This window comes from Canis lupus, chromosome 8 (genome assembly GCF_003254725.2).
Source record: "Canis lupus dingo isolate Sandy chromosome 8, ASM325472v2, whole genome shotgun sequence".
In the NCBI taxonomy this organism is placed as follows: Eukaryota; Metazoa; Chordata; class Mammalia; order Carnivora; family Canidae; genus Canis; species Canis lupus.
The window spans coordinates 64806688-64820549 of record NC_064250.1 but is presented as its reverse complement, the minus strand read 5'-3'; the positions used below and the strand labels follow the sequence as shown (position 1 = coordinate 64820549).

Genomic DNA, 13862 nt, shown 5'->3' with positions numbered 1-13862 from the left:
CAAAAGAAACTGAGGCACCCAAAATATATTTGCACATGAAGCCTCTGTATGTATGCTGTGCACGAGCTCAGCCTTAAAGATCTTCCAAAAAAGAGATGGGTTTAAGGCAAACCCAAAATTGAAAAGGGAGAATTTATTCTTGATGGTACATTTTCATGCTGGGGAAAAAAAATGGGAAAAAAATGGGAAAGAAGTGATGAATTAAAAATAAAATTATCAGGAACAGGAGTAACGTTTTACTGTGTAACCTGGCTTTGGGTGTCAGTAGTGTGAATTACGACATAAAAATTGTTCTTTCATAATGACACAATCATTTCTAAAAGTAACTCAACAAAGATTGTTTCTCTGCATTCGTGTTTATACAAACCTGCCCAGCTAGCTACTCTGAGCTGAAACACACAACACCCACCATGCTGGGAGATTAAGCCCAATATGAGATGCATTACTTGCTGTTTGCAGACCCTATGAGCTTGTCAAAATAAAAGCTTTGCTCTGGTTTTGTGAATCTGAAGCAGTCACAAAACCCACTGGGAGCTTAGTTTCTGAGAAAAAGGTGAGACATGCCCATTTCACTTGGGATTCAGTAACACTTTAAAAGGCTCATTAATCCACATCTTTAAAAGACCTATGACAACCCTATCAAGGGCCCATAGGTCAAGTTGATGGATGTAGCTGCAACAGGCACAGAGCAAGGCAGAGTCTAAACATCCTTATGGCCACCTTTTCTGTCACAGTCCCACTGTGTCCCTGCTGAGGTGGGCTGCACCTGTCACTAATATAACCAGCAATCAATGGAGTGGGGGGATTCTAAAAATCAATTCATTTACGTGGCTAATTGTTTAGGCTGAGAAGGCCTTACCTATTTAACTAAGATGGATTCTTGCTGGAAGGGACAGGCAGGCTCACCAGCTTGCCACTTTCTAGCCAGCTGGACTTCTAATTGATTTTATTGTATTTTATCAGTTCCTAGAGGCCAATGTCATTTCTCCCAATGAAAAGCCTAACCTATCCCATAACCCTAATCTGGCACCTTGGGACATTTTATAGCCACCATGCTTTAGACTAATAATCCACCAGAGCACCGCTCAGCCTTCCTTCCCTCCGAGTGGAACCTGAATCTTGCAGCTCCCCCCTTTGACCACGTCCTCTTCTTGGAAATCAACAGCTTATTCAGTGCAGAGCTATGCATCCAAATGTATATGTCTCATGAGCTCACACATCTCAGTTCAGGCCAGTAACCCACTCTCGGCTTGCAGGACTGTTTAGTTGGAAAAGAACTGAGAGGTCATCCAGTCCGACTCTGGAGAATGGGGAAACTGAGCCCCCGGTCTGCTACAGGCTTTCCCTGCACTGATACCAACACTGTACCTGTCGTGGAGACCACCACCACCAAGCCTAACACTTGGACATGTGATCAATTAAACAAGTCGTTTGGACCTGGACCAAACAATTCTGGGTGGTTTTCCCCCTTCAGTGTCGGCCCAAAGGCACTTAAGCAAACTGAAAAGCTCCAAGCTGGAGAACTGGGTACAGGCAGAAAGCCCCATGTCTACATCAAGTCCCCTCCCCGTTTCTTCTGGGCTGGCCAGTGTGAAGTTCTGCTGCCACAGAGGGTTGGCAAGTGTGAGCCGAGAGAGAATTTCGGCTGGGGTCGGCTCTGGAACGGTGGCCATCTGGGATTAGCCCCAGTGCTTGTTAAGTAACCATCTCTAAGACTTACACAATCAGGGGCAGGCAGCCTTGATTAGCCCTCACCCCACAGAAAGGTTTAGGACATGCTTCTGAGGCTGAGCATGTGCCGGCAGGCACAGCCTAGAAGGGGCTCGGGAGAGGAACCAAAGCCTGCCCTTGGCCTCCTTGAAGAGGCCGGAGAGAAACAGGATCACAGGAAAGAGAGCACCCAGGGAACATGTTATCCACCCCCCCTTAACTAAGATAAGTAATCTTATGCTTATAGTTCACACGAAGGGTTAGCCACGCCACCGAGCAATGGACAAAAAAAATATATGCTATGGGCAGTTTATTTCCCCCCAAGCAGATACTGACGGGCACAAGTGCTTCCACACACATGCAACGACTCCAGAAGGAGGCAGTTAGTAGAACTGGGACAAGTGTGCTTGCTACAAAGGGGTCAGGCTGGCAGAAAGAGTTCCCTCATTTTCAATCCTGGCCTCTCGCATCCTGGCCTTGTGACCTTGATTGAGTCATTCAACCTCTCCGGGCCTCAGTTTCCAAATCTGAGCCACGGAACAAGGGGAGCCGACTTCCCTGGGTGTTTCGGAGGCACGCTACCCAGCACAACTCGGACACCCATTACGTAGTCACTATACACGAGTCGTCTCCCCCACAAATGAGGTGTCCCCCCCACCCCACCCCGCCCCCCAGAGGAGTCTGAACCAAGATGCATATATCCTTCTCTGGACCAAACAGGTCTCCTGCCTGCGTGTCAAGCCCGCATCGGCCTCCCCGATGGCACAGGAGAGCCCGGGGTCCGAGGGCGCCCTGGAGGTTCAGCCTCCCAGGCAGGGTTTTGGGGATAGAAGAAATGGAGGGGGTTCAAGGGGAAGCCCCGCAGGCTCCCAGGGTCTCGGTGGGGGCCGGACAGGGGGCTCAGGGGAGGCCTCCGGGCCGGGCTGAGGGGCTTTGTTCCCGAGGCGGAGGGCCTGGCTTACCGAGCAGCGCATCCGGAGGCGGGCGGGGGGCGCGCGGGGCACGCAGCAGAGCCACAGCCCGGCCGGGGCCCGGGGCGCCGGAGGAGCCGGAGGAAGGCGAAGAGCAGCAGCAGGAGGAGGAGGAGGAGGAGGAGGAGGAGGAGGAGGAGGAGGAGGCTGCCGCGGGCTCCTGCCTCATTCTCCCGGGCAGCGCCGACCCGCTGGCCGCCGCGGGCTGGGGCTGGCCGCCGGGCCCCGGAGCCCGCGCGCGCCGCTCATGTCCCCGTCCGCCGCTGGCGAGGTGTGCGCGCAGCCGGGTCCTCTCCGTCTCCGGGCGGCGCCCCGGGGCTCCTCATGCCCCGCGCAGGGGCTCGGCGCGAGGACCTGGGGGGGCAGCGCCGAGGGGAAGAGAGAAAGAGAGCGTGAGAGCGCGCAGGGCTGCACCCGGGGGCCGGGGGCGGCGGGCGCCCCGCAGGACCGCGCGCCCCACCCACCGCCCCGCTGCGCGCCGGCGGGGCGCCGAGCCCCAGAAACTTTAGCACATGGCCGGCAGGTGCCCGGCTCCGCGCGCGCCCCCCTCCCTCCCCGCCGCGGCCCCCAGCCCGGCTTACCGGCGGCCACGGCGCCCGGGGACCGCGGCGGGGGGGCGCCCACCCGGTGCGCCCCGGCTGGGGAGGAGCGGGGCGCCGGCGGCGGCGGGGTCCCCGCCTGGGAGGGACACCTGGGCGGCGGCGCCCCGCGCGGCTGGGGGGGGCGCCCCTGGAGGGCCGGCGCGCGGGTCGGGGTCTGCAGCCCCGCGGGGAGGCGGTCCGTGCGCCCCTCCCGCGCCCCGCGGCGCGGCTGCTGACGGCGCGCGGGCTTCCCCGGCCGCGGGTCTGCGGAGCCAGCCCCGTTACCTAGCGACTCGCTCCGGGGAGCCCACGCTGACGCGCGCGACGAGCCGGGCTGCGGCAGCCGAGGGGAGGGGAGGGGAGGGGAGGGGGAGAGGAGGGCGGGCGGCTGCGGCCGGAGCTCCTCCCTCCGCCTCCCCACCGGCGCTGGGGAGGGGGCCCCCGGGAAGACGCGGCCTCAGCCGGGCCGCAGGGCGGAGGGGGCAGGCGCGCACCCGGGAGGCGCGGAGATGCTCCTTCGCCTTCCCTGGGGACGCAGCAGCAGCAGGTGGCGGCGTGGCCGGCTGAGGCCCAGCGCCCCGAGGCGCGCGGAGATGGGCCCGGCCGGGGCGGGAGAGCGGCGAGCGTGGCTGTGGGCGCGTGGGTGTGTGTGACACGCTCCCACCCACGTGGCGTGCATGGGGAGCTGAGGACGCGAGTGAAGGAGGAGCCTCCTTCTTCCTTGGTCTCCCTCCCTCCTTCCTGGACATTTGCTCCTCGGATGACTGTCCCTTTATCATGGAAGCACAGGTCGCTCAGCTCCCTGCCCTGAGCTCCTCCTACCTTCCGAGAACAGGAGGTTGGGCATCTGCATGGCGATCAAACCGCCACCACCACGTCCCCTCCCGGGCCCTTGGTGATGCTTCCCCACCCCACCTCCCGTGTGCCCTTGTCCGCCTTGGAGACCCTGTAACCTGCTTTGCGGTACCTTTCCGGGTCTGCATTTGGGGCCTTCCAGACTGGGGTTTGCATATGGGCTCTTTGAATTGTCTGCAGTGTGTAGGATGCTCCTTAAGTTATTTAACATCTTCACTCACCTGGAGTGCTTGTCAGTGAGCTACAAAACTGCACTGAGATACTGCCTCACACCCCGCCTCAGAATGCCTAAAATTGACAAGTCAGGAAAGGACTGACATTGGAGAGGATGCCGAGAAACGGGAACCCTCCTCTTACACTGTTGGTGGGGATGCAAGCTGGTGCAGTCACTCTGGAAAACAGTATGGGGTTTCCTCAAAAAGTTAAAAATAGAGCCACCCTAGACCTAGCAATTGCATTACATACCCCAAAGATACAAATGCAATTTGAAGGAGCACCTGCACCCCAATATTTATTATAGCAATGTCCACAAGAGCCAAACTATGGGAAGAGTCCAGGTGCCCGTCAACAGATAAATGGATAAAGAAGATGTGGTATATATATATATATATATATATATACACACAGTGGAATATTAGTCATCAAAACATGAAATCTTGCCATCTGCAACGACATGGAGGAAACTAGAGGGTATTATGCTAAGCGTATTAAGTTAATCAGAGAAAGACAACCATCATATGATCTCACTCATAGGTGGAATTTAAGAAACAAAACAGAGGAGCATAGGGGAAGGGAGGGAAAATTAAACAAGACAAAATCAGAGAGGGAGACAAAGCATAAGAGACCCTTAATCATAGGAAACAAACTGAGGGTTGCTGGAGGGGGAGGGAGTGCAGGGAGGGGGTAACTGAGTGATGCACATTAAGGAGGACACGTGACGGAATGAGCAAAGGGTGTTATATACAATTGATGAATCCTTGAATTATTTCTGAAACCATTAATACTGAATTAAAATAAAAATACTGAATTTAAATAAAAATTTAAAAACCAAAAATAAATAAATAAACTGGGAGTGCTTGTCTCCAAAACTCCTACCTAAGTATTAGCATCTAAGGTGCTCCAAGAATGTGAACATGTGTCTGCTGTAAGGCACGTACAGCCCATCTCTTGGTCTTCTGGGACCTCATGAAAGCACACCCCAGCACCCAGGATATGGTGCTGTGACGTAGCAGGCGGGGACTGCTGCTTTTACAAGGTAACTTGCCCAAGTCCACTGGATGCTTCCAAGTAGAGCTGGGCCCAAACGTAGGCCTCCTGGTTTCCAGACTCTCATACCCTACCACTGCCCCCTCTTCAACAGTTGGGTGCAGGGAGACTCACTTCTCTGCTCCTCAGAATTCCTCCTATTCCTGCTACAGAATAGGAACCACTTGCCACCTCATCCACAGGACCAAGCTCATGCCCATTCCCCACCCTGCTATCCTTTCTTCCTGTCTGATATGGATGTGGGGGTAAAGGAGCAGAAGATGGACCCTACAGAGGATGAGGGGGATCCTACCTACCCAAGAACAACCCATACCCCAGCTGTGAATCTCCACAGGGCAGATCCCTCCCTTAGGGGTTTCGGGTAATATCAGGCCTGAGTGGGTTTTGATGGCCCAGTGACAGGATACTTCCTCCGATCATCATCATCATCATCATGATCATCATCATTGAGATGCCGTAACTCATGTTGAAAAACCCTGCAACCCCATCCAAACAGAAACCTGTATCTTAAGAAACCAGGGTCAAAGGCAACGCTCTCCTGGGAAAACCACTTTGCAGCTGAGCCGTGTACAATGGTTGAGATTCAACATTTTCTTTTTTCTTCTTCTTCTTTTTTTTAATGTTTTATTGTAGTTCAATTTGCCAACATATAGCATAACACCCAGTGCTCATCCCATCAAGTGCCCCCCTCAGTGCCCGTCACCCAGTCACCCACCTCCCTTTCCACCACCCCTTGTTCATTTCCCAGAGTTAGGAGTGAGTGTCAACATTTTCTAGTGAAGTTGGAAACAACACCTCTAAATCCCCGATTAGATTTTTATTGTGGTTGACGACAGCCAGATAGCTGGCCCACTGGACTCTAGAAGGACGGTGTCCCAGTGCCATGGTGGCACCAGGTTCCTTCCTCACACACACTTCCCAACGTGCCAGTGTAACTGATACCTAATGGGTCACAGAACCTAGTGCTTCCAATGCCAAATGAGACCTCAGAGCTTGTATTCCACGTGCAACCAGTATCTGGGCCTCCACTATTCCGGAAAGCAGACAGCCTGTGGGGAATGGGATTTGACGGCATGAGCATCTCATGCACAGGACACAAAGATTTGAGAAACGCCAGCTGATGGTGTAGCCAAAGTGAACATGTTCGGTTCTCTGTGGTCTGTGTATGGGGCGTGGGGGAGGGGCAACATTGCTTCGTTGTGGTACATGCTTTTCTCCATAGAGGCTGATTTTAAGGAGGCCCACAAATCCCTAGGGCCACATCTTTCCGAGATGTCCATCAGCAATGCAGTGGAGGAACATCTCCCCAGATTTGTAAGCAGCATCCACTGAAGTCAGCACAGTGCCACAGTGCTAGGCACTAGGGATGCTAAGATGAGCCAAATGAGCCCTCTGTCCCCTGGGTCCTCCCCGGGGCATTTATGGAGGGCTGAACCCATACAGATGCTCCAGGCACCAACGGCTTTATTGACAAAAGCTCATTTTAACCTCACTGAAGCATATCAGGTAGGTCCATTCTCCCTTCTTTGAGGGAAGCTTTAAAGGCTTACATAGATTCCCTAAAGTTACACGGATGGCAAACAATGGACTTGGGAGTTGCAGCTTGGTCTCCCTGACCCCAAAGCCAACGTCCCTAGCCATTACCTTATTTTATCTGCCAGGCTAAAGGAAAATGGGGACAATAAAAATATAGAAAGTGGCTACGTGACATTTAGGATTACAAATGAGATGTGTGTGTCAAGCCCCCAGGGTAGTTCCTAGAACAGACTAAACTCTCAACAAAAGATAACTGTCGTTGTCATTAGACCCTCAATTCTGCTTTGAAGTGATAAGCTCCATTTTTTTTTTAAAAAAAAGATTTTATTTATTTGAGATAGAAAGAGATAGAAAAAACACGAGTGGAGGTGGGGCAGAGGGAGAAGCAGACTCCCTGGGGAGCAGGGGCCACAATGTGGGGCGGGGGGCTCGATCCCAGGACCCTGAGATCCTAAACTGAGCTGAAGGCAGATGCTTAACTGCCTGAAGCACCCAGGCACCCTGAGAAGCGTGGTCACATGAGTATGACAGAGTGCTACGTTTGGAGGCATAGACAAAAGTGACTATATCTACCTGCAGGGACTCAGCTGGCTACACACAAGCCGGTGGCCTCTGAATGGGGTGCGGGGGGTCTCTAGGCATGAGTAGGTGTTGGGTAGTGGAGAGAGCAGGATCAGGAGGCTTGTAGGTGGGAGAAGCACAGCGTTGTAAACAGCAGCCCACTTGGGCTGGGGCTGAGAGAGACCCAGGACAGGAACACAAGAGGTTGGACAGGAACTAGAGGAGGCCATGGCCTCTGTGAGTGCCGGGGAGCTGCAGGCAAGGCCACCCACTGGGCTGGATCTCTGGGGTGGCAAGTGGGGAGACACAGCAGACAAGGAGCCAGAGGACAGATCCCAGCCTGCAGGCCGCCAGACAACCAGCTATGCTTGGTGTCCTATCACTCCTAGGGACAATTGGGTCGTGATCCCTGCCAGCCTCAGCACTTTGCAGGGCCATTGTAGGGCCAGAGTCTACCACGAGGGTCACTGTGTGTGAGACAGGGCTTGGCCACCTGTACTGGGTACATGGCACGCGTGGGAGGCCTGATTGGTTCACCCATACTCAGGTTTTTTCCTACCACTCATTCATTCCTTTGTGCATTCATTCATTTGATAAATGCGTATTGAGCACTTACTATGTGGCCCGCCCTCTGCAGCCTCCAGGCTTCAGCCAGGAACACACTGAGGCCCCTGCCCTCCTGTTAGACCTGACAGAGACCCATCATCAGGATGTGTGGCAGGACTTGGCGTCAGTGCTGTGGGGCCTTCAGACTGCATGGTTGTAAGAGGCGCCCTTCCCTGGATTTCGGGGGTTGGGGAGGACTTCCTGGTGGAGAATTTTCTAAGATGGGAGGGAGTCAGCTGAGTGAAATGGAGTGGGTAGGGGAGAGAGAACTGAGAAAGCGGGGAATGTTCCATGCACAGGGATGGGAACCTGGCAGGGACCTGCAGGGCAATTGTGGGGCACTCCAAATACTAAAAACTAAGGCCTACTGAGAAATGTCAAATCTAGCCGTTAACTCGTAGAGAGCAACCATGTGTAGTCCAGCCAGATGAGCATTCGATGTGGGAGCACGGGAACCAGGTCTGGGAGGGAAGAAGGAAGGAATTCCTTAGAAATGGTTCAGGAAAAAAAAAAAAAAAAGGTTCAGGAAAAGTCCGAAGCATAACTCCTCTTTAAAAATGAGTATCAGGGCGTCTGGGGAGCTCAGGGGATTAGGTGTCTTCCTTCAGCTCAGGTCATGACCTCAGGGTCCTGGGATCTAGACCCACGTTGTGGCGTGGGGGTGGGGTGGGGTCCCTGCTCAGCGAGGAGTCTGCTTCTCTCTCACTCTGATGGTCTCTGCTGCCCTTGCTCTCTCTCTCCCAAAGAAATAAATATCTTTAAAAATAAAATAAAATAAATAAAAATAAAAATGGATACCTCTGCTTGTTAACGACATCTTGGTTATTTACAGTGCTTTGTGGTTTTCCAGAACCTTCCACATCCCCTGTTTCACTGGCCCTCATCATGTACAAGGGAATTGTGTCAAGATGGTCCCTCAGCCTCAGCACTGATACCTGGCTGACCCCACGACTTGAACCTGGGGCTTCCTCCCTGTGTGGTCCGGTCCTGATAACCCCTAATAATTCTGACTTCCTAGGGTTCACCCAACACGCCTGCCTCCCACAGTCCATGTCACCTGACTGTGTTAGCATCTCCAGCTTTCCTGGTCAGGAAGGGGCCTAAAGGGCGGCTTGCAGGGCTCATGCAGTGAGGCTGTGGACCCTGGCCTGAGCAGTAGGGTGAACCCTCTGCATTCTGCTCACAGGATGGCCTGGGTGAGGGACAGGGTCTGGGAGGGGGCAGAAAGAACAAGTAAGAAGAACCAGAGGAGGATCCAGCACCGTTTTTGTGCAGGAAAGGAGGTTTTGGGGTCTGAAATCTTCCTTTGCGACACCCATACTAAAGTGGTTATCAAACTGAGATCATCTAAGCAACCAAGCTCAAGAGGGTGTGAGAGACTTGACCAGGATAGTTGAGAATAGAGGAAACATCTGGAGACAAGGAAACAGACAACTTGGAAAGAGGGCATCGTCAACTTCCAGAAGCTGAGGGCATCCCTCATGAGAGTCAGTTTTAGGCTCCAGAGGGTCGATCTAGACCACCTTGGAGACAGTGGCTTTTTTCGGGATGAAGGAGAATGACAGCAGGGCAATGATGGGTGAAATCCAGCCCCTCTCACTACTTCTGTGAACAAAGTTTTGCCGGAACATTTCCTGCCCGTTCCCTCATGTGTTGTCTATGGTGCTCTCGTGCTAGAAGAACCAAGTCGAGTATTTACTACAGAGACTATATGGCCTACTAAGTAAGCCAAATGGGTTTAGTGCAGAACAATTTGCCAACCCCTATGTGAGAGCAACTCCAATACCCAATGGGCTGCCTCATTAGGTGGTGAGCTCCCCATCTCTTGTAGCCTTCAAGCAAAAGCTGAAGTCCTATTAAGAGTGATGTGCCCAAGTGACCTTTAAAGTCCCTTTGTGATGGTAAGAGTCCAGCAGTTAATGACTCAAATGACTCAATTAATTATTCAGATTTATTTGTTACCTGCCAATCCCAATAGTTGCAACCTTGGATGAGTCATCCATCTATCAGGCAGCCTCAGTAGGACCACACAGGGTAAGGTTTTCATCACCGGACTGATGATGAGAGAGCAATAGCTTTCTCTGCCTGTTTCATCTGAGACAGATGACGTGCAAATTCAGGCGATCCCAAGGGGGAACACCTGCTGGAGATCTTTTTACACCCAAGCTTCTCCCACTGGGAAAGATGCACTCACGTGGCAATTCATTGATGAATAACTGTGAGGATCGTTTTCAGGCCACCAATATGCCACGAGGCTCACACATTACCACGTGTTTAGGAGGGGTTAGCTACCATATAAGCTAACTTAGCTGCATTCACCTTCTGTTGGGGTCTCTGGGGATGTCATTCAGCAAACTCAGTGCCAGACCTTGAACCGGGCAGAGCACCTGCCCTTGAAGAGCTAGTCACCTAAGCCCCAGCTAGCTTGGCCGGAATGTGATGAGAATCTGGTAGATCCCAAAGGCAGGGAGAGACTCAGCCAGGTGCATTTATCCAGCAGAGCAACATTGCAGCTCAACGCTATTAACAGAAATTTGCTTTTTTTCCAAGAGGGATTGCAAGGAAAAGGAAAATGGTTTCTTCAAAGAAAAATGAAAGTCGGTGGCCATTTCTCCAATCTTCTTTTCTCAGCCAGGCTGGATGCAAACAGTTTTAGTTTCCCCAGCCCAGCCCAGATTGTCTTGCAAACACCCTGATGGAAACAAAGTGAAATTTTCCCATGCAGTAATCTACAGCGTTTTTGCAGAGATTTTCCAGCCAGAAAATGAGAATGTCCCGTTATGAACAGCACCAGCAAGGCCAAATCGATTAAATGCTTTGCTGCTACCTGCACAGAGGGCTGCATCCCTGATCCTAAGTGGCCTGGCCCAGCTCACACCATGGTGATTCCAGGCACTGCTTTCCCTAAAGCCATCATTGCTTTGAGTCTGTCTTCCTTTTCCCTATCAGAGGATAATGACAGCAGCGACAAGCTCTTTTTATATTTTTACATTTCCTATTTTTCTTGCTGCTGCTTTTGTTTCCAGGTGACAGATAATCAAGGTATTTGGTTGCAGGTTGCTGTTGGCAGGATTCCCCAGCTGACAGGCACCCCTAAGAGCTTTTCTCCTGAGAAGCGTTCGGATATTATTCAGACCCTGACGCATCCGTTCTCAGACACTTAATCTTGCTCAAAACCTATTTTGACCGAAGTTATGCTAGCTCTCCAGCTAGGGGGAAATCTTGGTGTTGCTCTGTGCTTACGCAGAATTTAAGAAGACCATACAGAATGCCAGGGAGATGAAGCAGCATCATGCAAAATGTCCTAAATGGTCCATGCATGCCCTCAGAGGGATCCCCGAAGCTGGTGACTGGTTACTCCATGGTTTTCCCTTCCCATTTGTGTTGTGTGATACAGATCCTCTAATGTCTGTAATGACACCACCTATTTAAGCCTCTCTTCCAGACCACAGAACACCTGATCCTTCTCTGTGGGTTACTTTTTCTCTGGCTGGTCAGATAGAAATATATTTCATGGCTACTCTTAAATTAATGACTTCTAATAGTTTTAAATACTCTGTCTCAGCCATAGCTTGGACAGTGTGGAATTCTTAAATGAGAGTTAATTCTTGTGTGGGGGTGGGGTGGGGGGGTGTTTTAACAACTCACCACGCAAAAGAATAATAGCCCAGTCCCCAGTCATTACAAATGAAATGATTCCTAGATACCTTAGTGATAATTACCTGGTGTCAGCATGCTTGGTTTCAGCTCCCAAGGTAAATCTTGGAAAGTATTGTTAAATTAATCACTTGGTGTACATTCGAGTACATGTTACCTTATTCCAAGGATTAATATTAAGATAGTAATTCAGTGCTGCCAAGGAGATCTTCCCATAAAATAGACATTTCCTTAAAATTACTAAAATGGTGGAGGCTTTGGAAGTCAATCATTCTGCCTTAGTTTCAACTATCCGTGATGTCAATTGCTCTCAAAACTGACAAATAATCTCCGATGACAGGGAAGTCACGGTAATTAAGAGATAACATGCCATGGCACCAATCTATGATCAGAGACTGTTTCTTGAACCTGCCCCCCATCACGCACAGCCAGTTGACTATGTCATCTGCTAATGCTGAACAGACTGTCACAATGTCACTTCAATCATGTGTCAGGAAGGAGGCTTTTGACTGGAAAGAAGACAAAAGTTTCACTACCCTGTCTTTCCAAACAAGGACCTTGCTAAGACTTTCATTTGTTCCAACAAATCAGCCACAGCCTGATGTGCCTCCTGAGACTCTGTATAGAATCAAGTCCGGATTGAGAAAGCTGGTTTCCTTGCACTTGATTCCTCTAAGTGAATACATGAATAAAGAGGGAAAAGCTTTGGGTTGCTTATGAAAAGGTAATGTGGATGTTGCATTCCAAAGATGTTTCATTGAGTTAAGAAAACTTTAAATAGGGATATAAGGATATACATGTCTCTGTGATAATGCCTTCATTATAGTCATCACCATCAACCCTGCCAGCATTTATTGGACCTTACCCAGTACCAGGCACTTTCACGTGTGTTATTCTACCTAAAATTCACAGAAAAAGTGCAAGTCCTTATCATTATCCCCATTTTACAGATGAAGAAGCAGCATTCCCCAAAACCCCAAGGCTCTTTTTCATCTCCAAAAATCTAAATTTAGCTGATGAGTATTTGAAACTATTAGAAGTCATTAATTTAAGAGTAGCCATGAAATATATTTCTATCTGACCAGCCAGAGGCTATAACTTAGAAAATGCATCGTGTCCTATCACATCAGAGACCATAAATGCAGAACTTTCAAGAACCGTTTTCTCCCCTTTCAGAGTAACAAGCAATGGCTGAAAGACTTACCTTGTTGCCTTCTAAACAGTCATTATTTTAAACTACCGTTATTTTCAGACTTTACCCACTCAAAACACCTAGTCACTGCTCACACTTTGGAACAAAGGAAGAAATGTTCTACCTCCTGTTTGTTTTCTCTAAGCCATTAAGGTTTAGGTATCAGGACCAGTCTTGTTAAAACATCATTGTAATCTATTACGTTTTTAGAGATCATGGAATATATAAGTCCAGAGGGTACCTCTCCGTTAGCTTCCAACCCACTTCGGTCTTCTCAGGTCCTCTCAAGGAGCACTCTAACTGCGGTTCCTAGCAGCTCTTAGGTGAATAGAGCAAGCCCTGCCGCTGGCTTGGGTAGGATGGAAAAGGTAGATGGAAGTGTAGTCAGTACAAAGGATTACGATGTCCCCATTCCCCAATCACACTGCTGCCACCTTAGAAGTGAGTGGCGGAGAAGTTACAGGAGAAGAGAGATGTAAGTGGTCATGCAGAAAGCAGCAGGCAGTGATGAGTCTTTCGTGATGACTCTGAGCTAATACTCCTCCCGGGGAAGACAGAGCGACAAAAAAGAGAAAGCACTAATACAGCAAAATCTGTCCTATGTAGTTAAAATCTGTCAGATCAGCCAAGCTTTTCTGGCAAAGCAGTACGGAATATATGTTTACCCTGTTAATTTTAAGTATTACAACTAGAGAATGACTAATGGCCAAAGGTTATAGCCTGCACTGGGGGTTAAGTATGATGGAGGAGTGGTAAAGAAAATGCAAACTTATGTTTTTTACGGCAACTTGGGAAAAGGCTGCCTCGGAAAACTAGCACAATGTTGCCCTTCTACCCCCACTGCCCCTGACACAAGATAAACTCGTTAATAAGTATTGTAAATCCATCCATAGTCCTGGACCAGGAATTTTTTTGGTGCAGTGTTTT

At 50.5% G+C, this 13862-nt stretch overlaps 1 long non-coding RNA gene across 2 annotated transcripts in view; it reads right to left on the bottom strand.

The window, feature by feature from the left end:
- LOC118355493 (uncharacterized) overlaps positions 1-4021 on the bottom strand; it is a 48044-nt gene extending 44023 nt beyond the window's left edge. The window contains exons 1-2 of one of the 2 annotated variants that reach the window (XR_004818054.2): positions 3757-4021; positions 2673-3035 (exon numbers count right to left, since the gene is read on the bottom strand). This is a non-coding gene — a long non-coding RNA (uncharacterized LOC118355493). Of the gene's footprint in view, positions 1-2672; positions 3036-3262; positions 3351-3756 lie in introns of those variants that run through there. The other variant, XR_007412533.1, reaches the window with a different exon arrangement.
- Between the last annotated feature and the right edge of the window lie 9841 nt (positions 4022-13862).